The following is a 24,214-nucleotide window of genomic DNA, read 5'->3' on the forward strand; positions in this document are numbered from 1 at the left end:
CCCTCTTACCAAGGCCCTTCTCCCACAATTGCTCAGTTTGGCCAGGCGGCCAGCTCTACGAAGAGCCTGGTTGTTCCAAATTCTTCCATTTAACAATTATGGAGGCCACTGTGCTGTGATGCAGCCTACATTTCTTTGTAGACCCCAGATTTGTGCCTCGACACAGTCCTGTCTCTGAGCTCTGCAGGCAGTTCCTTTGACCTCATGGCTTGGTTTTTGCTCTCATATGCATTTTCAGCTGTGAGACCTTATATAGACAGGTGTGTGCATTTTCAAATCATGTCTAATCAATTAAATTTGCCACAGGAGGACTCTAATGAAATTGTAGAAACATCTCAAAGATGATCCAGAGAAATGGGATGCACCTAAGCTAAATTTGAAGTTTCATAGCAAAGGGTCTGAATACTTATGTCAATGTGATATTTCAGTTTTTTCTATCAAAAATTATTTTTTTGTTTTGTCATAATGGGGTATGGAGTGTAGATTGATGTGAAAAGAATTATTTAAAGCATTTTAGCATTTTTTAAGCAACATAAATGTAAATGAAATTAATAGGTCTGAATACTTTCTGAATACACTGTATACACAATATCACCCAGTGATGGTTAGAGTAAATAATATGTATCCTTTGTTATTTAATTGGGTCGAATCTAATGGAAAACTACATATTACACAACAACAGAATGTTGAGCCTCCGGAGTCGTAGCGTGTTGTCTCAGTGTACTGTAATAAAACATAATTGTTTTGAATTTTAAAATGCACCTTGTCATCCGCTGCCCCTCCAAATGTCTGTGCACGGCCCTGATTAAAATAATTGTAAATGGAGGAAACCCTACTCATGCTATTTAAGCAATATCGCACAAGCAAGAGGTGCCATTGTTCTAAAGATCAACAAGGCTGAGATTTGACCGAAGCCTCGTGTCACAGGTAATCAGTGCCTGTGAGTGTGATATTGCTTTTAAACAACAGTTCAACAAATAACTGTATCAGACAAAAAATAGCCAGTTAGATGGGCAATTCTTCTCTGCCATTGAAAATAAAAAAAGATTTCCAAAAGAAATCAAAGCATGAAGTACCACTCTACGCTTTCTGCACTGCTCTCAATACTATATGGTCTTGAAATTGTGGCGTTTTGTTTGTAAACAAATCAGTGTTTTTGAGCGAATCTTTAAAGTGAAGAAATCATTCTTATTCACTTCAATTATTTCAGTCATGAATGACTCTGTGTTGTTCAACGAATCACTTTGTTGTTAATTGAGTCAGTTATTCAATGACTCACACATAAAAATGATCATCTGTCGCATCTACTATCATAAATATGCAATCTACAGAAATTGCCACTGAACTAATTAGTGAAGGAAATCAAAAGTACATTGAAAATCTTCAGCACAATTTGGAATGCTGTAAGCAAAGACAAGAAGAGTAATGCAAATTGTGAAGCATCCTAGTGGTGTTATCCTAAACATTAGCACACTTGGAGAGCCACTTGGCCAATCAAAATCCAGAACAGGAATTAGTTGTTGTATAAGGTTAAATGACAAGGAGCAAGCTGGTCTAAAAAGATGTTCACTAAGGTCAAGATCTACTTGAATGTGGACAGTCTTCAGTGCCATCCACAACAACTACTGTCCAGTCATGTTTGATTTAATATATAACAAACATACACATTTTGCATTATTAATATCCCCTGCGGTAGCTCCTGAATGTTTCAAAGCACAAGTAAAACAATGAATAAATGGAAACACATACTTGACAATTTAATACAACCAGGAGTTAAAAATAATAACAGAAGTATTATTACTTTACATCTGCATTGCATTAGAAGAGCTCAAAGCAATGACTCTAGCGCAAACTCTAATCAGCAGACTGTTCCTAGAGCACCACCAATGTCCTTCATGCTGTTTATACCTGATGCCCACTTGTACGTCCTTGATTCAAACGTAGAAGGGATGTTGTGCCAACTCTAAGCATTTTCTCATCTACCATCTCAAAACATTATTTCCCCTCCCTACTCAAGAGGAAACTCAAAGGAACTCGAGGCCTTTCCCAGTGGGACACATTAACAAGCCCATCTAGTTAAATAGAACTCCTGCATTACCTAATGTGTTCGCCAATTCCAGGGGTAGGAGACAGCGCATCCATAATTGATCACATGTGCAGCTTTTTTCTAAGGCAGCTCTGGTTGACTGAAAGGGTAGCTTTGTTGTAAGCAAGCTAAGTTAAAGGGATGTTTATTAGAGCTTTTTCTTCTCATTTGCCTTTTATAAAGACAAGGTTTGCAGCGATCGATCGCATTCTGTCAGAGCGCTGGGTGCTGTATCACTCATCTCTGTGAATGGCAGTCTGCTTCATCTCGCGTGCTTGTAGGACTGCATTTGAATTTCACACGAGTCATTGGAGATTTGATCAAGTTTTCCCTCTACTACCAACTACAACACAACCCACAACCTCAGCTGATGAAGCCAAGGTCAGAGAAAAGCCTTTGCATTTTTAACTTAGAAGGATGTTTTGCCCCTTTACACCTTACTAAAACTGACCTGATTTCCAAGCATTCTATGATGATTCTGAACAATTGACAGCATATTTTACATTTAAACAAAAAACTGCATTGTGAAAAAAGTTGTTGTCTATGACATAAATATGAATTCTTTCTTTTTCTTCTCTTTGTTCTGTGTAGCTGTTGCCAAGGCATTGCCAAATGTACACACCCAAACCAACAAGGAGTATATATTTATTTACATATATTTCCAATGTTCACATTGTAAAATACTTGCTTTTTGTTTTATAATGAAGTGATAAAGAACAATACTTATATAATTGCTTTAGTAATTATGTTTACTGGCCTGCTTGAAACTTTGGTATCTTGTCTCTGGATATCATGAGTTACTTTATGTTTGAGAAAACGATTGTCCAGATAGTTAAATATGTATACATCCAATACAAACCTCTTAAGGAGCATTCTAAATTACATTCAACAATTTTAGGTCCATCTTTTCCATGTTGATGCAAAATAGTCCCAAGACTACTCTGGTAGTAATAATTTGTAGGAGATGGCAAAATATTATACTACTTGGAAATGCAAATGACAGGTATGTCAATAACCCGTAATACTCTTCCCCTATTTCATTCCTTTCTTCCGTGGTACTCAAGAGTAAATTTCCAATCAAAATCATGCTTAGGTCTAGAGTTTGGGTAAGAGGTTAGATTTTATGGTTAGGTTAATTTATGGTTAGAAGTTAAATTAAAGAAAAATCATAATACATTGGTTGGTTGTTTCTTAATTTTTTTCTATGGAAGTAAAATTTAGTTGAATGCACAATTGCAAGACTTTATTAACTGTAAAAGTCCAAGCATTAATGCATTTCTATATTTTTATCCGACACTGATCAGGATCAACTGAAGTTCAGATTCAGTGCCGACTAGGGAATATGCCTTCAGGGAGATGCAATCTGGAAAATCCATATTCATGGTGTGGCGTGCTTACCTCTTAAACTTCTGATACATAAATACATAAAATCCATGCACATGCGGAAAAACTCATTCAGTCACACAAATGCAAATTAGAGCGCCGTGGAGTTAAAAAATTTGTCCCGAGCATCTGAGTCTTGCCCTGTCTGAAGTGTGGCAGAGCACAGACAACATGTTTGGAAGAGCTCTATTGATAAGTTAGCATAGTGTTGTCTGAGCCCATTCCAGCTAAACAGGGAATTAAAGATAACTGTCACATTTCTTGTGCAGAAATCTCATTTATAATTTAGTGTGTTCCCTGGTCGTCCCCTGCACCACATGCAGCGGCCGGTCTCCCTCCTCACTCTTCCCATCTCATTACCAGCTGCTTTGAAGGTGATCCCAGTGAGTCAGTCATGTAAATAAGCACCTCCTCAAAGAATGCCATCTCCTCCTTATCAATTGCCAACTCAACCATGGAATCGGGGACATCCATGTGCCACATCTTAATGAAAGCTCAAGGCCACTAATTATTTGCTACTTATACAATAAGTCACTCAGTCACATTTATTGCTTTCTTTATAATACCCTTTGATGACTGGTGTTATATTCTGGAAAACATTTAATTATGCTTGTACCGCAATGTGCAATAAATAGCCGCGTTTCCACTATTTGGCCAAACGAGGGGGATGCTAGTGTGTGCCAGGACCACTGAGTTCCCACTGTCACTTCCGGGGCTTAATTTAGCCTCATCTGGGCTTCATTAGGGCCAACAGCCAAGTTCCTTTGGCCCACCGATTACCCTTGGGCTATGGAAGGCCAATCTGGGATTGAGGCCGGGTCAATGTCAAAGGCGAAGTTTTGCTAAATCAGGTCTTGCTTTCCACCAAGCAAAGACCAAAAGAAGCTTCATTCTCCACCATGTTCATTACGAAGGATAGGTAGTCTATAGAGTCTGATACCTCAGCTTGAGTTTCCCTCTTGCTTGTGAAATGGGCATGGTGTGTAACGTTGGCACCAGGGCAGCGTATTAAGGGTGGTACTCTTGCCCCAATGTTTGAACTACAGATCAAATTTGGTCTCGTGGCTCGAGACTATTGGCCCGAGCTGACCAGTTGATAACCCTGGCACGCACTGGCCTGATGAGTGGAAGTGGCTAGAAAAAAGCTGGATTGTTGCCTTATTTATTCACATAAGTCATGGTTTCCATAATGTTTAGTATGAAGAATGACCAAACCCACACTATGACAATCTATAGTGGCTAATTGGTTGGTAAGCTATATGTATATATATATATATATATATATATATATATATATATATATATATATATATATATATATTAATATTCATATGAATGCAATACAGCCTGGCAAACATGGGGCTCATTAACTGCCAAAACAGTTTCCTTAACAGCCAAAATCCTAAGACTGTGAGGAATGATTACCATATTTTCCAAAATATAAGTACTTTTTTTGGTATCCAAAAGGCCTAGCGACTTGCAAAGCGCCAAACACACTGCAAACCAAACACATCTGCTTTCACACAAACAGATAAAAACCTCAGTCATAGAGATGTTAGTAGTGTTTTAAGAAGCCAATTCAGATTATTTGCCTATACAGTACAAAGAATTTTAGGCAACCAGTTTAAATATTCTTTCACACATAACAGTATCGTGCTAACAAACACGCAACTCCCCACATCCCCACAAGTGTCATCACACCCCTACTAAAAACATTAAGTTAGTGAACCATACAAATCATTCAAAACTAATAGGGTTTCAGATTTCAGAAATATACATGCTCCCGATTAAAACAAGCCTAAACAAAACTTGATATGACTCGAAGATCATGAGTGATCAGGAGTGACTTGACATGCTGAGTGGCGAAAAAAGAAAGTTGGCTACTGCTGTCCTAATCAATGTGGTATCAACATGATTTATACATTTTCGATTTATGCACATTGGGCCTCATTCCTGAAAATGTTGTAAATATACTAAATAATTTAAAATCATTTCTGTGTAAAATGGAGATTCCCGATAACTTTCCACCAGATTCACAAACACTTCGTATTGCCCAGATTTGTTAGTACAAATATGAATTCCATTCGTAAATAGAGAGCACATGCACATTCATTTACAATTATCATAATCCACACCCATGAAACTCCATATAAGGAAGGTTTCAGACTCATGAGTAAATGATAATAGGAAGCTTTTTACATAAATGCAAACAGTAATAAATGTTTTTTTTTTTTTTAAATGAAGTGCATTTACATCATAATATACTGATTTTGCAAACACTTGCATCTAAAAAGAAAGTAATGAACTTAGTCATCAGCTGTCAACAGTCCAAGAGTATAATAAAAATGATTTGACATGAAGATTTAGTGTAAAAACATCCGTTTCCTGATGGAGAGAACAAAACGTTGTGTCGAATGAAGCGTCACTAGGGGACTTTCTTGAAGGCCTTGGTTACATCTGAACTTGAGAAAAGGCCAATAAGAATTTGGCAGACAGAATTTGCATGTCCCTCCCCCAGACATACGGGTATAAAGGGAGGGAATCATGCATCTGTTCATTCAGGTTTTGCATTGAGGAGCCGAGAATAAGGTTCGACCATTGCAGTGGCTCGGTTCAGCATCATGGCTGGGGGGACACAACATCTCGTTACCTCCATCAGGGAACGGAGGTTAAAACAGTAACCTAGACGTTCCCGGTCTGTCGCTCACTTCGACGTTTTGTCAAATGAAGCGACACTAGGGGTCCCTATTCAATCAAGCCATGCACTGAACCGTGTACATGTGCTGCTGACGCAGGTGCGGGCAGGCATTTACATGCCAAAGCAACAGGCTGCATCAGACTGCACGTACCCTTCCCCAACGCCCCATAAAAATCGTCATAAACTTTTTAGGTTCCCAGCATCCCAGGGGGTGGGGGACAAAGCGACGTGCCAAGCATGGGAGCAGGCCGTGCCAGCCGCACCTTTTCTCTCTCTGTTTCTTGCATAGAGTTAAAGTGGCTAGGGCCATTTTAATGCTATCACACGCATCGGGGAAGGCGTTCTTTTCCAACTCCTATTGTTTCAGGAGGGAAAAGACCCTGCAGAGACCACCACCTGCCCAGGCTGGGGGAGGTAAAGTGTGGCGAAATACGTCACATGATTTTTCAGGCCACATGTGGAAATAGCACTGTGTTAGATCCTAGCTGCTGCAAGGGAGCAGTTACTACAAACATGGCGACCGGGGGGGCAGCAGGGATTGCCCTAGGGAGACGCGGGACCACCAGTAGGGGGACTGTACCGTGGAAAATACACACAGGGGGATTAGTCCACAAAGGCCCATCCTGTGGAGCACCTATTCCAGTACAGAGTAATTTTAGTACCCGTAGTGGGTCTGGTCGGGGAATTCTTTAGCTGAATTCGAAGACCAGAGGGCTAGGGAGGAAGAACATCAAGGGAGCGCAAGTTTAGTGGACTCTCCTGGGTAAAAAGAGCGCTCGTGATCACCTCAGTGGAGGGGAAAGGCACTAAATCAAGCGGAACACCCGGTCAGACTTTCCGCATTCCTGAGTTCTACATGCTCGGACCTGAGAGAGCAGTAAAATGTCGTAAAGGTATTGGTATTGGTAAATGTAAAGGTATTTGCTCTGCAAATGTCTGCTAGGGAGGTGCCGTTGTCCAGTGCCCATGAGGATGCCACACTTCTCGTAGAGTGTGCTTGAACCCGCAAGGGACCTGGGTGTGATAGGCCAAAATGATGGCATCAACGACCCAGTGGGAAAGCCTCTGTTTGGAGACAGTGTTCCCTTTCCGCTGTCCACCAAAGCAGACAAAGAGCTGCTCAGAACATCTAAATCTCTGTGATCTGCCTCCTCCCGGGACAGCTGCGCATGCAGGTTCGCTACCTGGTCCCTGAAGGGGTCGTAGGAACCTTGGGCATGTAGCCCAGTCGTGGTCTTAGGATGACATGGGTGTCTGCCGGACCAAACTCCAGGCAAGTGTCGCTGACAGAGAACACTTGCAGGTCCCCAACCCTCTTGATGGAAGCGAGCATGATCAGGAGGGCCGTCTTCAAGGAGAGAGCTCTGAGCTTGACTGATTGTAGTTGCTCGAAGGGGGGCCTCTGAAGGCCTGCAAGGACCACAGAGAGATCCCATGAGGGGAACATGCATGGCCTGGGAGGGTTCAGCCTCCAGGCACCTCTAAGGAACCTGATGATCAGATCGTGCTACCTTAGGGACTTACCGTCCCCTGCGTCATGGTGAGCCAATATGGTGGCTACATAAACCTTGAAGGTCCAGCCTCTCCTGCAGGAATGAGAGCACTGAACCGACTGCGCACCTCTGCGGGTCTTTGGATCGGGAAGAACACCAATTCGCGAACAAGCGCCACTTCAGGACAAAAAGTTGCCTGGTAGAGGGAGCTCTGGCTTGGTTGATCGTTTCTATGACAGCAGGTGGTAGGCCACTTAGATCTTCTGCATCCCGTCCAGGGGCCAGATGTGGAGGTTCCAGAGGTCTGGGTGCAAATGCCAGAGGGTTCCCCATACCTGAGAAAGAAGGTCCTTCCTCAGGGGTAGTCGCGAGGAGCATGAGATCCGAGAACCAAGTCTGTGTGGGCCAATAGGGGGCCACCAGAATGAATTGTTCCACCGGTTAGGTGACCAAAGGAGTGAGGGAACCACTCTCTTTTTCCTGGCAATGTGGGTACCACGGCCCGGGCGGGGTGCGGCAAGAGGTTTCTCCACTGGGGGATGCAGTGGCCCAGAAACCAACTCTGTAGCGGTCATCTCTCTCCTTGGTTTTTTCATCTCAGGAACATTTGGGAGCCTTCTGGGTCCCGATAGTTGTTCATGAGACGGGGGCATCAGCTTCCTGCGGGGAGCTCTATGCTGGGGCTGAGAGCTGGGCCCAGGTTGAAGCTGAGCTGCCTGTCATTTAGAAGCCGCAGGGGGACACGCTCGGCGAGCAGACAGAGCACAGCTCACTCTGGAATGGCGGCGAGGCATGATGTGGGAGATGGCCTCCGTCTGCTTCCTCACTGCCGAAGACTGCTGGGCAGAGACTTCAACGTGTCGCTGAATAAGCTGAACTGGGAGACGGGGGCGTTGAGAAAGCGGGCTTTGTCGGGGTCCCGCATCTCTACCAGGTTCAGCCACAGATGTCGTTCCTGGACCACGAGTGTGGGTGTCGCCCATCCGAGTGTCAGCGCTGTGACCTTCGTGGCCCGGGGGCACAATCAGTCGTCCAGCTTAGTTCCTGCTGCACATCAGGAACAGGACTACCAAAGTGCAGATCTTTAAGTGCCTTGGCCTGGTGGATTTGCAGGGGGGCCATGGCATGCAGGGCGGAGACCGCTTGGGGCTGCTCCGCCATTCCGCAGTCGAGGGTAGTGAGAGGAGGCCAGTTTCGGGCAGTAAAAGGTGCCCTCTATTTCGCTTATCTGCACATCAGGCTCAGACTGGACAGACCCTAAGGTGGCAGCCCAGTCGAGTCATCAGCATCAGACACCGCTGTGACGCTCTCCGATGCAGCGGCGAAATCATCATCATCAAGCTCGCGGGGTCCAAGGGAGTAAACAGACTGGCCGTGAGGCGAGCCGCTATCACCTCGAGCCCGAACGGAAGCAAATGATCGTGCTGGGGGGGCAAGTGGTTCGTGGGGATTTACCCGGCGAAACCAAGCCTGCTGCACTCCCCAAATCGCTTTCATCACCAGCCGTGCTGGCCCCAATCCCATAGGAAGGAGGTGCGGCACGGGGGTGGCTGAAGTGGTTTCTCTTGGAGGAAAGAAAGCCGCGACCGCAACGTTGTCATGGTTATGTTCTCGCACTGAGAACATGGACCTCTCATAAAACGCTGCCTGCGTGTGATCGTAGCCCAGGCACGCGAGGCAGCTCTTATGACAGTCAGAAGCGGAGCGATATCTGCCACATCCAGGAACTATACCAAAGCGAAAGACATCTTTAAAAAGACGCATCTTTAAAAAGACATTCAATGCCAATGTGTATACTCTTTTACAGAAAATATACTCTTTTACTCTTTAAGGAAACGCTGTCGAACCGCCCAGGGGCAAAGCTGCACTGCCGTGCAGAGAAGGAGAAAGCTGCTGATATGCGCTGTAGATCCAACAGCAAACGCTCTACAGAGGTGAGTGGAACAGTAGTGATCTCAGCTCGCTGATTGCACAAACGCTCGGCTCCGAAGAAGAAATCTGAATGAACAGATGCATGATTCCCTCCATTTATACCCGTATGTCCGGGGGAGGGACATGCAAATTCTGTCTGCCAAATTCTCATTGGCCTTTTCTCAAGTTCAGAGGTTACAGAGGCATTCAAGAAAGTCCCCTAATGTTGCTTCATTCGACACAACGGCGAAGTGAGCGACAGAAGGGGAATGTTAAGTTCATGCCTACAGGAGTTTGTCCACCACCTTCTTGAGCACATCGCCAGTATCACTGGAGAAACTTCGAGTTAATCCAAAACTGTACAGTGATATACTTCCCTTTCAACAAGAACAATCTTCAAAGAAATTGAAAGTATCCCTGAAGAAGGTCTTTAAACAAAACTCTGTAATATATTACAGATTTAAAAGCTATATGACAGTTGTGGGCTTTTTCTTTTTTTCTACGTTTTAGGCTATTTTTTTACACACCTGCACACAATGTTCATTTATGATTTTACCACTGACCATCCGTCAACTGAATGTGATTTTCCGATGCCTATACTAAAATATGAAATCTCACATAGGCCAAAATGATGGCATCAATGACCCAGTGGGAAAGCCTCTGTTTGGAGACAGCGTTCCCTTTCCGCTGTCCACCAAAGCAGACAAAGAGCTGCTCAGAACATCTAAATCTCTGTGATATGAGCTTATATCAAGTTAAAAAAAACATGTCAAGAACTTCTGCTGGAAATATGCAGAGTTGGGAAAAAATTATAGGCCTACTCTGAAAAATAAAAATGTAAGCAGCAAAGAAATATTTCTAAATAAAGTTTTTTTAAAGGTTAATTTCACTCATTTAATTATATATATATATATATATATATATATATATATATATATATATATATATATATATTTTTTTTATTATTAAATTTTACTTTCATAAAAATTTAGCAAGTCATAGCTGTCATAGTCCTGTCACTCTGTCAGTCTGGGTTTTTGTTTGACAGGGCCATGGCTTCATCGTTCCATGTCTGTCTTGCGTTTCATCGTCTGTCTTTGTGTGAGAGCACGGTTTTGGTTGTATTCCCTGTCTTGGGCTCTTCGGTCAATATTGTTTCATGTCTGAAGTATGGTGTCTGGGTTCAGACTTCCTGTCTGGTTAGGTTTCAGTCTGTATCGGGATCCAAACACTCATGCTCCATGTCTGTCTGTTATAGACGTGGGTGCATCGCGCTTATGTCATCTTGGCAGCATGAACTCATGTCAATAGTTTATGTCTGTCTCTCAAGAACACGAATATGCCTCGCGTCGTGCTTGCATTGCGTGCCCAGGTCACGAGCTGTCTTCATGTTGTGCTGAGGTTCGGTCACTTTGGTCTGAGATTTCGGGTTTGTATATGGCCTTTGTTTTGTTTCTGTATAACAGCATGCCTCTCTTTCTGACCTCATACCCCGACTCCTTGTTTGCTTATTCTTAGTCGATTTGCCTCACCTGTCCCGTTCACCCATTTGATTTCTCTCCCTATTTTAGTCTCCTCATGTTTGCTGTCCTGGTCAGTTTGCATGGTTTCCAGTTTTGTGTGTTCAGTCTTCCCTGTTGGTCCCTTTTCCCCTACCTGGTTCATGTTTCGGCCTAGTCTGCACCAACCTGGATTACTCTTTTTATGTTTGTTTTTCCCCCCTTGTGGTAGTTTTTGTTTGTTTTTTTATTTTATTTTTAATTAATAAAATAAATTAATAAATTAAATGTTTATATTCACTCTGTGTTTCGGTCCTGTGTTTCGGTCCTGTCTCTGCATCCGTGACAATAGCAGTTTGTCTGACAACACATTCAGATGTCTTACGTAAGATTTACACATGGTTGGAAGCTGGTGTAAATTTTAATGTTTTGAAAATACAACAAAATTAATGAATACAAAAATGTATGTCAGACCAGCTTCACAAACAATTTACACAAAAATTTATTCTGCTTCATTCTGCATTGCACAAATGACTGCAATACATCCTAAGATGGACTCTTATCATTCTTGTGAAATTTCCAGAGCCAAAAAAAGTTGAGGTTTTACCCACTAAGCTAGCATGCTAGTGAAGCTTACATTGTAAAGATCAATGAGCATGTGCCACATGTGAAGTATACGAATGATCTGAACTTCCAAAATGGCATGTGCACCCACCCTCCTAGCACAGGGTGGTAAGATTTTATATATGCCAAGATGTGCTTATGACCTGATAATGTACTCATTATTTGGTCAGAGAAGCCCTTTATTGACTGATCGATACAGTAAAGATGGTACACCGTTCTATGATCACTCTAACAGGAAAAAAGAGGAGGGAGGAGAAATTATATTTCACAAGGTTTCATCTGAGGATTTCTCTTCATAGCTAAACCCATACGTCAGGTCCATATTGATTTTCCTACAGCCTGGATGCAGTATTGTACATTCTAGTTGCTGCCATTAGAGCCGTACTCTGATACAGTATGTTGGGCCCACAGGACCTGTGTGTGGAAAACATGCCTCAGCAAAAATCTATCACACGTGTGGGCCCTCCATCTCACCTCCTGCACCCCAAAAAGAGCAGGTAGGGCACAGCAGCCAGTTCAATTTTATGCCAAATCAGCTATTTAAAATGTATTCACAAAACTCCCCCCACCACCCATACTACAAAATAAATCAAATAAAAATGACTATTGATGTTACTACTTGTGTTTAAAGGCAAAGCCAGGAATAGTTGGAAGTGTTGTTAACATTGTCATTCTGCAGAAAAAGAGAAATGTGTTCATCTGTGAATGTATTAATCAGTGTTAGCAGTAGATGTGAATGTTTAGCCTGCCATTTTATCTTTTTATACTGATGTAAAGGAAAACATGAATTAAACAATTCCTACATAATTTATGTGATACACCTACAGTAACTCTTAATGGCATGTTGGTTACATAATGTGCAATTTGTTTCCAAAAAGTATGCATTTTAACAAAAGAAAAACTTTAAATTCTTATTTCACTTCAGTTCTATGAGGCCAAAATGTATTACGGTTGCTCCCACTCATCCTCAGTGCATTTTAACAACACCCATCAAGATCTGTTTTTGCATTCGCTTTAGATAAAAGCGAATGCCAAATTAATAAACATAAATGTAACTATTAAAAAAATGAAAATACTTAGTAGTATTCCAGCCAATACTACATTGTTTCACACCCATCCAGCAGGAGGCACTGTGGATAGACTGTATCCATTCCCCTTCTATAGTGCTTAAGCACATATCTGTTATGGAGCACTTGGAGATGTGAGGTAGATCATAGTGTTTTGTCACAGCAATTTTGTCTCTTGGCTGGTCCCTGATGACTGGCCAAGTCAAAGTGGAGGAAAGGAGACCAGAATCCATGGAGGCACGGAGTGGCTTCAGAGTGCTGCTTAATGGAGAAATCAATGCACCTCAGAGCCCAAAAAGGTGGAAGAGTGTGTATGTGTATATGTGTGAGGGGCTCGGGGGGTGCTAGATTGTTTGACCAAGGTGGGGAGGAATGGGCAGAAGGGGTCTGTGGATAGGAAGGGGCAACCAAACAGCAGAATAGCCTTATGAATTATTAATAAGCTAATCACCACCAAAATGAGGATCTTTCCTATGATGTGTGGTAGGGGACCTGGGCAGGGAGATGGGGGTTCTTTGAGGAGAGATATATAAATGGGTGTGTTCTGAAATCTAGTGAGCTGCCTTGCTGACTGATTCGGTGTTCTAAATAGTTAGCAAATAATGATCACTTCGTCCGCCATCTTGGATTAAAGTTTATTACAGTGAATCTGGGATTGCTTTCTATGGAAAGGATACATACAATACTGCCTTAAAATATGGCCAAATGAGATACCTTAGGAGGCAGCTTAATTAATTGACATTCATTTTGGAAAAGCTTTCACACCAAGATCATGCCTATGAAGCCTTAAAATGCTGCCACCAAGGCAGCTCACTACATTGTAGAAATGATAAAAGATACTAAAGGCACCATTTGGGGTTCCACAGATGCCACATTGGCAGAAACCTCTGGAGATCCTCCAGACACCCTTTCAGTTATCTAGGAAACTTACTCTTAGTTTTTGAACTGACAAAGGTTCCTTCTGTAACTTCATCATAAGGAAAAGCCTTCAAGGCTCTTGAAATGTATCTTGAAGTTCTTGAAGAAATAAATATGATATTTGAGGCTCTTTTAAAGGGTGCCTGGAGGATCTCCAGAGGGCGTGAGAAGCCCCAAATGGAGCCTTGAGTATCTTTACAGTGTATGTTTTGGAACAGACCCAAATGAGAATTGTCACTTTTCACTCCACTTCCTTCTTCTATAGAGCATGATATGGCACGAGAGCTGGGGGCTTTCCAGATAAAATGTGGCCCAGGAAGAAAGTATTTTCAGCCAGTGGAGAGGAACAACAGTCTTGTACGATGAAAAGCAAGCTGAAATATTGATGAGGTGTAACGTTTTTGCAGCAAGGTAATTGTTTCTTTTTTCACCTGCTACTAGGGATGCCATCACCTCGTCTCATGGGGTCTCTGTTGTTCCAATCCATCAGGCCAAATGTGGCCCCTGACACATTTGACAGCAGCAGTACCATGTGCTATATAAGAATACTTAACAGTCTCTGCTAATGGCTTGAACATTCAGTTTAGAGACAGAGGCTAAAATACAGAAATTACATATTGGGCTGCAGAAATTCCATTTCAAAAGCTTTTGCATTCCTACAAAGGAAAAAACACACTGCAATACATGCTAAAATGCTCTGAAAAGTTTTATATGTCAAGTTGTTTCCAGGTAGCTAGTTAATCTCTAGATTAATGTGAAAATATGACCAATATGCAGCACATCTCAGGTGTTTTTGGAACCTTATTGGATCATCTGTAGTATAATTCTCAACTGAGATCTGAGCTGTAATCCAAATTCATTATATCTGTCTCAGTGGTTTGGCTCATTGCAAAGGTCCGAGAGATGCTAGACTGTAAAGATACTATAAAAAGGGTACACATTTGTCTCAGCTTTAGATGGTATACCTACCAACCAGACACAGTCCATTCATTTACTGTGTGACATGTTTTCTGATGCATAAAAATATCTTGCAAAAGTCAAAAACTCCAAATCAGATTGCTCGCCTACTAGTCAACTTTTATGAGTCAGAATACACAGCTTGTATTTCCTCAATAATTTTTTTTTTTTTTTAAGATTTAAAAGAAAAAATATCATTTATAAAAGTTAAAAATTTTGTACTGTGTAGGAGCCCTGTTAAGGAAGAACTAATTGTGGAATTGCAATAGTTTTGAGGTTTAAGGAATTAAATCTTTAGAGTTACCTTTCTGTCACTCACTCGACATTGTGTCGATGTAGTGTCACAAGGGGTCGCACTTGGGAGCCCGATTCACCTTCAGATCATTGAGAAAAGGTGAATGAGAAATTGGAAAGTTGAATTTGCATGCCACTTCCCCTGACATACAGGTATAAAAGGGAGACCTGTATGCGGGTTCATTCAGACTTTATCTTCGGAGCCAAGCAGTTGTATTGACAGCAAGCTGAATACCACTGCCGTTCCATTCACCAACTCTACAAGCTTTGCTGTTGGATATACAGCACATTAAAGCAGTTCTCTCTCCACTCTGCACTCCACTGCAGACTACACCCCTAGGCACTTTGACAGCGCTTTAAAGAGATTTTCCTCTAAAAGAGTGTGTTTCCTCTATTAGAGCAGGCACAGTGAAATTGAATGCCTTTTTTTAAAGACACATCTTTTTAAAGATGCCTTTCCGTCTCTGTGCCGTTCCTGGATGCGGTCGTTACCTCTCTGCCTCTGACGGTCATGATCACTGCCTAATGTGCCTGGACCATAAGCACGTTGAGGAAGCATTTGAGGAAGATTCATGTTCTCACTGCGAGAACATGACTATGGCAATTTTGCGGTCGCGGCTTTCCTACCTATGGGTACAAGACCGCTTTAGCTGATGCTGAAGGCGATTCATGGGCTTCAGTGGGTGCGGTTCTGCCCACTCCCACAGTATGCTCATTCGCTTCCATCCAGCACTGGGATGACGCAGGCTTGCCTCACCACCAGCCTTGCTCTTCCGGAGCTTGTGAGATGGATGAGATGTGGATCACTGCATCGGAGAGCACCTTGGTGATGTCAGAAGGTAGCAGGCCAGTCCGAGGCCGACGCGGAGCTGACCACCAGAGCAGATGATGTCCACCCTTGTGGTCCAGGAGCGCCACCTGTGGCTGAACCTGCTCGAAATGAGGGATGTGGACAAGGCACGGTTCTTGAATGCCCCCATTTCCCAGGTCGGCCTCTTCGGCGACACTGTTGAGGATTTTGCCCAACAGTGCTCCGCAGTGAAACAGCAGACTGATGCGATCCAGCACATCTTGCCCCAGTGCGGCTTAAGAGTGCTTACCCCATCTGTTCGCCGAGGGTGTCCCCCTGAGGCAACCCAAACAGGGGAAAAAGCGGGAGGTAAATCCTTTATTTCCTTCTTTTTTGTTCCCCACATTATCAAAAAAAGAGCAGTTTCCTCCATCACTGCACCACATCCTTGGCAAATGTTGGTCCCACTGAAATACTTTCAGAGGCTCCTGGGGCATATGGCATCCTCAGCAGGAGTCACGTCACTCGGGTTGATGCATATGAGAGCGTTACTGCACTGCCTCCAGACCCGCTGCTCGCCGCCTTTTCAGCCCTTGGACCGACCTTGCAGTCCTCCGGGCTGGATTCTCCATACAGCAAGTGTCCAGGCATGTCGTGGTTATGATGGACGCCTCCATGTCCGGCTGGGGTACCGTGTGCAATGGGCAAGCAGCTGCTGGCTCCTGGACAGGACCTCACCTGTGCGGCACATCAACTGCCTCGAGTTTCTGGCAGTACAGCTCCCCCTGCGGAGGCTATTGCCATTGATTCAGGGCAAACACGCACTGGTCCGGACAGACAACACATCGATGGTAGCCTACGTACATACATTAGATTCTCTGTCATGACAGGTAATGCTCAGGGAGAGTTGAGACTCCACCGTCAGGCGGTCCAGCTGATTTGGTGTTGATTCAGTCAGGCACAGGTAGACCTGTTTGCCTCCCTGGAGTCCTCCCACTGCCTGCTCTGGTATGCCTTGATGGGAGCTCTCTTCGGTACAGACACACTGACACATAGCTGGCCCAGAGGGCTAAGCAAGTATGCATTCCCCCCAGTGAGCTTATCAGTCAGGGAGGATGAGGAGCACGTCATTCTTGGCTCCATACTGGCCCACTCAGACCTGGTTCTCGGATCTCATGCTCCTCGCGACAGCTCCTCCCTGGCGAGTTCCCTTTCTCAAGGAATGGAATCTCCATGTCTGGTCCCTGGACGGGACGTGGCAGACCTAACAGGTCAACATGATCACTCAGGCTAGAGCTCCTTCTACAATGCACCTCTACTCCCTGAAGTGGCGTATCTTCACTAGGTTGTGTTATTCCCGTGGTGAAGACACCCAGAGTTGCGCAGTCGGGTCAGTGCTTTCATTCCTGCAAGAGAGACTTGACATGCAGCTGTCCCCCTCCACTCTCAAGGTTTATGTAACAGCATATCATGACGATGTCCAAGGTAAGTCTCTCGGGTTTGAGCACACTCCATGAGAAGTGTGGCATCATCGTAGGCACTGGCCAATGGCACCTCTCTAGCAGACATGTGTAGGGCAGCGGGCTGGGCAACACCAAACACCTTCGCAAGATTTTCAATCTCCGTTTTGAGCCGGTCTCAAGCAGGTAAGTTTCATTTCATGGACAGCTGGCTGGGTGTATCACTTGTGATTCCCCTCCATGTAGGTGAAGCCATGTGCTCTTCTCCCATATGTGTTCATGACTTGTGAACCCTGGATATTCTTCCTCCTAGCCCTCTGACTCACAGATTCAGCGGAGGAATCTGTAGTCAGACCCAGTATGTGTGCTAACAGGACCTGTACTGGGTTAAGTGCTCCACAGGTCTAGGCAACCCTAGTAACCTCCTGTGTGTATTCTCCATGATACGGTCTCACACTTTTTTCAGTAGACCCACATCTCCCTTGGCAGCGCCCACTTTGCCCAGTTACCATGCTTGTAGAAACTCCTCCCCTACGAAGGGCTGGACCTACCACCGCACCTCTTCACCTGACCAGTTCAGCCTTAGCGTTTCATATTGGGACCCCTAGTTTCACTACATTTGACACCATGTTGAGTGAGTGAGAGAAGTGGAACTTCTTGGTTATTGTCGGAACCTCCATTCCCTGATGGAGACGTTGTATCCCTCTTGCCACAGGCTGAACTGCACCACCGTAATGTCCGGGACCTTGTCTCGGCTCCTCTGAATGAATCCGCATAACCGTCTCCCTTTTATACCCATATGTCAGGGGGAGTGGCATGCAAATTTAACTTGCCAATTTCTCATTGGCCTTTTCTCAAAGATCTGAAGGTGAATCGGGCTCCCAAGAGCGACCCCTAGTGTCACTACATCGACACAACATCTCGTTCCCTCCATCAGGGAACGGAGGTTACGAAAGTAACAGAGACGTTGAGTTTAAAGCCTTTAGGAACAAGTAAACTGGATTTCCACAACTATAACATCATATTCTGCTTTGTTTTCAGTCTGTGAAATAATTTATGTTAATTAATTTTACTGTATAGAAATTCTGATGAAAATTTAAACACTTTTTTTCACAAATGTAATAAGTGCACCTTAGACTGTATAACCTGTAAAACCATTTGTGAGGAATAGGGCATAACTAGGAGTTTTTTCCAAACCAGTCAATTATTCTAGCATGATTGATTTAACAATCTCTAAACAGCCCGTTTAACATGTTGGTCAGATGGTCTCTTTCTGTTTAAGAGGGCAGTTCTTGTCAGAATAAGCTGCAAAGTGAATCATGACAATAGTCAAAAGTCTGGGTCTGAGAGACTAAGAACACCAATGTGTTAAGGTACTGTAAATGTCTAATTTGCCAATTTTGTGGCAGAAACTTCATGCATATACGTAGGCATGCAGACATGGTCAAGAGGTTTAGTTGTTGTTCAAACCAAACATCATAATGTGCAAGACATGTGATCTTAGGATACATGCACATTAATCCAGACACATTTGAAAACGCCATATTCGTTTTCAAAATGTCTCTTGTTTACCCTGTCCACAGTACGCTGTCTAAGTGTGGACAAAAGGTCAAAACTTAGAGAAAATTATGCATTTTCACAAAAAAGTATTAGTCTCGATGTGGCCTAAGTGACTTTGCGAAATGACTGTTGATTTCACAGGGGTGGTTTGAGTATCTCAGAATCTGCTGATGGATTTTCATGCATGTCTCAACAGTTTACAGAAATCCAGTGAGTGGCAGTTCTGTGGGCAAAAAACGCTTAATGAGAGAGGTCAGAGGACAATGCCAGACCAGTTCAAGTTGACAAGAAGCTGACATTAACTTAGTTGAAGATTTGAAAAACATCACATGGTCTAACCCGATTTCTGCTGCAACATGAAGTACAACCCATTGAACATAGTGCACTCCTATCCCTAACAGTCTTGTTTTCATTCAAAAAATATGGCATCTACACCTCAGGGTCTATACTATTGCAGCATTAGTTACATTTCAATAAGGTTCAGTGCAGCTATATTATAGTTGGTGCAGAAAACATCCTGAAATGAATGTAAAGCAGGGATTTGGTGAACAGAACTGAACCCAAATTGTACATCTATCTTCTTCTCTCTCTCTGAACCCCAGAGAACTCAGTCTGCAGGTGGTGAAGGAGCAAAGGGCAGACAGAGTGGAGTGGTGCTAGCAGAGAGAGGCTGATGGGTGGAGAAAGAAGGAGAACAAGGCCTGCTACACTCAGCTACAGGAAGACTGCGATCAATAATTCACATCATCTGTCACCACATGCTCCACTGGACCACTCAACAAACTGCACAGACAAATTAAAGTAAAAACACGCAAGAGTAGAGCAGCCCAACTCGTCCACGGCTCCTCAGCCACACTAAGAAAGACAATGTGATCAGATGGTTTGTATACCATAATCATAAAAGAAGGGGTAAACCAAGAAAGGAAGACACAATAAAATAAAAAACACAAATATTAAGCAGTTTTGGGTACAAGAAAAAAAGAAAGGAGGTTCAATTCCTTCTCTTTCTTTACTCAGTTCGCCTCTGTTTAACAGTCTGCATTGCGAGACCACAAGAGGGCGATATACCATTTACTCTCTCTCTCTCTCTCTCACACACACACACAGGACAAGTTGAAGCAGCACAGGAGATATTAGTCCAAAGTTACCAAAGTTTTGGTACTTCATCAAGAATTAACAAAGTGATGTTGATGAGTTTGCAGGTTAGTGAAACTTGTATAAGTGCGCAAACTGAACAATTAGAAATGGAAATTATTATTATGCCATTTCTGTGTATGTAATTCAAGCTGTCAAACTACAAAATGACATACTTGTAACTGACTAGAGTAAATAATATTTGTCCAACAATAATGATTTGTGTCTAATTTAATGGAAAACTATGCGGGTTTGCGCTCCATGGCACTTCAGAATGTAGACTCTGAACATTGGCGGTGTGTGCAAATCTTTGTAGAAAATAAATAATTGTTTTGAATTTTAGAACACGCCAGACGTGTCCAGTGTGAGACTCCCTTTAATTTACCCTGCTGCTCACACTTTACCAAAGTTGTCTTGAGAAAAATGTCTGAAGAGATAAATACTATTGTGCAATGAGCAGCCCTATTTATATCTGAAAAAATCCTGATATATATTGATAATTATCTGGAAAATCTTCAGATTATCGGTGCAAGAAAAAGGCAAGCCTAATGAACATATATTAGGATAAATATAGATGTGTCGCTTGAAAATGTTTACATATAAAAACCGAATTGATTGAATTTGCAACTCAATATGAGACACATGACCTCCCAAACAAACATCCACCCACTTTCCCTTAACTGACCTTCACATGTCACTGGCTGGCTCATGGAGGTATTTGGATATAATTCTAATGGTGATTTTAGACTCATGCAGATATGAGACAGCGCGTAAACAGCGAACAGGTGTAATTTCACACTCCGTCGAGTGGCTCCTCGAATCCTCCTTAATAGCCACATGCAAGGCACTGTCAATCAGCACAGTTCTGAATTTTAAACAACCACATGTGAGACAGATCAGATATGATATGAGGCCTTTCCTCCCCCACAGCTTCTCAGATACTTGATGGATAAATACAGAAAACGACTTAACCACAGGAATATTAACTAGACTAAAATGTGTGGCAACTTGCTCTGGTCTCTCCAGCCTGTACATCATATTTTTGACAGTCTTTCAATGTTTTAAATGTATACATTTTAAAATGTGACAATTCAGACCTGTACAGTTTCAATAAAACCATTCCACATTAGACCAGTCCAGTGCACAGCCAGAATTTGTCAGAAAACAAAAACGTCAGAATTATGAAGGACACCAGTCTGTTCTCCTCTGAGGCTTCTCAAGTCGAACATTTTCTACAGTAGATGAGCAGTTTCAGGGGGGTACCTAAAGCTCACTGGTCAACAGTAACTCCATGCATGCAGCACCTCCTGACCTACACAGACTCATCAATATTTGAGGTGGTACTTAACAGACAAAACAGAGTAAAGACCATGCCAAGGGCACCTGGGACAGACAGGCAGGGCTCTAAGGAGGAAAAAGCGGGTCAGTCTTACCAATGGTACCAGAATTGCCCCAGAAAAGCATTTGGACCACAGCTTGTATGTTGTATCTTGCTTGTATCTAGACAACAAAATGTTAAATGCATATACTGTAACAGAATCTGTTCAGCCATTCTAAATCACTTTATGGGAAAACGAAATAACTATGAACAGTAGCGGCTCGTAACAACAGATATAGTTGGGGCAGATCTCGCCATTTTTTTCTTCAATTTATTTAAACATTATTCAACTCGTTCAACTAATAAATCAAACACAAATGTGCTGACATGATATGTGGTGTCCTTGCATTATTCCACCACAAGGAAGCACCCTTAGAACACAATGTTAATACTAATATTCTATATAAGAATGCTTTATCTTAAAATGTTGACTTGTTGCAGATCAAAATCTAAAACAAAATGTTATAAAAGCTTTGTTGAAGAACCCCAGTGGAGGATGGGGAGAGAAACAGAACTATCTACATGCCATGTTTCCACAGTATAAAATTATAATAATGTTTAACTCACAGTAAAGCGAGTGATCACCATGTTCACAAACTTTCAAACTGCTGGCATGCATTAAACCTAATATTACCTTTGGTTAGGTGCTATGTATGGGCAGATTGATTTCTGGCCCAATGGGTCTCAATAAGGGCTCGTTGCAGTACCATATCTGACCACAGATTTCCATTGGAAAACTGAGGGGCACTGTGATGTCAGGAGGGCAGCAGATTTTCTGCCCCACATGCTTGTAAATCTATATCAAACACTTTGTAACTGAGATTTCAGCTACTTTATGACTTAAAACAAGGATAAAAACATGAACTAGGCCTGCTTTTAAATACATATGTCAGCATTTTGAACACATTTACAGGCAAACGTTTTGTAATTACATTATAGGTAGTTAAATAGTTTGCATCTACAGGCTAATTTTTTAACCACTCCACAGATTTCATATTAGTAAACTACAGTTTTGGTCATTTAGAACATCTACTTTGTAAATGACATAAGTAATTTTTCCAACAAATGTTAACAGACAGATCGTTTTAATTTTAATTGACTATATTATAATTCCAGTGGGTCAGAAATTAAGTTAACTGTGCCTTTAAGCAGCTTGGCAAATCAAGAAAATTATGTCCAGACTTTAGGCAGTTAGCTTGAGAAGCTAATTGGCTAATTGGATTCAACTGGAGTTATATGAATAATTTAAGGCCTACCTTCATACTCAGTGTCTCTTTGCTTGAAATCAGACAAGACCTCAAAAATAAAATGGTGGACCTCCTCAAGTCTGGTTCATCCTTGGGAGAAATTTCCAAAAGTCTGATGGTACCACGTTCATCTGTATAAACAATAGCATGCAAGTATAAACATCATGGGACCATGCAGCCATCATACAGCTCAGGAAGTAGATGCATTCTGTCTCATAGAGATGAACGTAGTTTGGTGCGAAAAGAGCAAGCCAATCCCAGATTAACAGCAAAGGACCTTGTGAAGATGCTGGAGGAAACAGGTAGATAAGTATCTATATCCACATTAAAACAAGTTCTATATCGACATAACCTGAAACGCTGCTCAGAATGGAAGAAGCCACTGCTCCAAAACTGGCATAAAAAAGCCAGACTACAATTTTGGACTGGTGCATGTCTTAAAATAGATCATGATGACATCATGAACATTTTGTGATATACTGAAGCAACATCTCAAGGTATTGGCATGGCCATCACAAAGCCATGACCTCAATCTGATTGAAAATGTGTGGGCAGAACTGAAAAGTATGTGTGAGCAAGGAGGCCTACAAACCTGACTCAGTTACACCAGTTCTGACTGGAGGAATGGGCCAAAATTCCAGCAACTTTTTGTGAGACGCTTGTGGAAGGCTACCCAAAAGGTTTGACTCAAGTTAAACAATTTAAAGCCAATAATACCAAATCCTAACAAAGTGTATGTAAACTTCTGACCCACTGGGAATGTGATGAATGAAATAAAAGCTGAAATAAATAATTCTCTTTACTATTAATCTGACATTTCACATTCTTAAAATAGTAATCCTAACTGACCTAAGACTGGGAATGTTTTTTCGATTAAATGTCAGGAATTGTGAAAAACTGAGTTTAAATGTATTTGGCTAGAGTGTATGTAAACTTCTGACTTCAACTGTTTTCCAGTTTTCAAGTGGATGAATATTTAGGCGGGCTCTGCCCTACCTGCCCATATAGATGAGTTGCACTTGACTATGAACTAGATGCTTTTAACTCAAAAGTTGAGTTAAACTCTTTATAGAATAATGATCTGTATTTTCATGAATATGAATAAGTTTTAAAAGGTAACCCCATTCAAAATAACAACAGCACATCACTTCACTACCTTTGGGAGACTCACTTGATAATATCTTTATGCCCATTTTAAAATATTTGTTTTCTTTTATGCTTTTGTGTTCTATATTTTATGCTGTATTGTTTTGTTGTTGTGGTTAGACTAATTAAAACAAAACAAAAAAACAAAACAAAATTCCAGGTTTAATACAAGTGAAGCACCATTGACAGGATCTATGTATACTGGCTCTACATTCACGGCTGCTCATATAAAGAACATAAGCTCAATAATCAAATCAAAATCAAATCAAATCAAAATCACTTTATTGTCACACTACCATGTACACAAGTGCAACAGTAGGTGAAAGTCTTGTGTGAAAGTTCCGAGCAACATAGCAATCATGACAGTGACGAGACATATACCAATTACAATAAACAACATATTTACACAACACAATACATATCAAATGTACACATACTTACAAAACAATAATATACAATATAAAGTAAACAATACACACAATATAGAATACACATACAATAAAAATATAAAATAGAGTGTATTTTTATAGTATATGGGGGGAGTGGTGGTGGTGGAGTGGGCTAATGCA

Source organism: Xyrauchen texanus, chromosome 34 (genome assembly GCF_025860055.1).
Source record: "Xyrauchen texanus isolate HMW12.3.18 chromosome 34, RBS_HiC_50CHRs, whole genome shotgun sequence".
Classification (NCBI taxonomy): Eukaryota; Metazoa; Chordata; class Actinopteri; order Cypriniformes; family Catostomidae; genus Xyrauchen; species Xyrauchen texanus.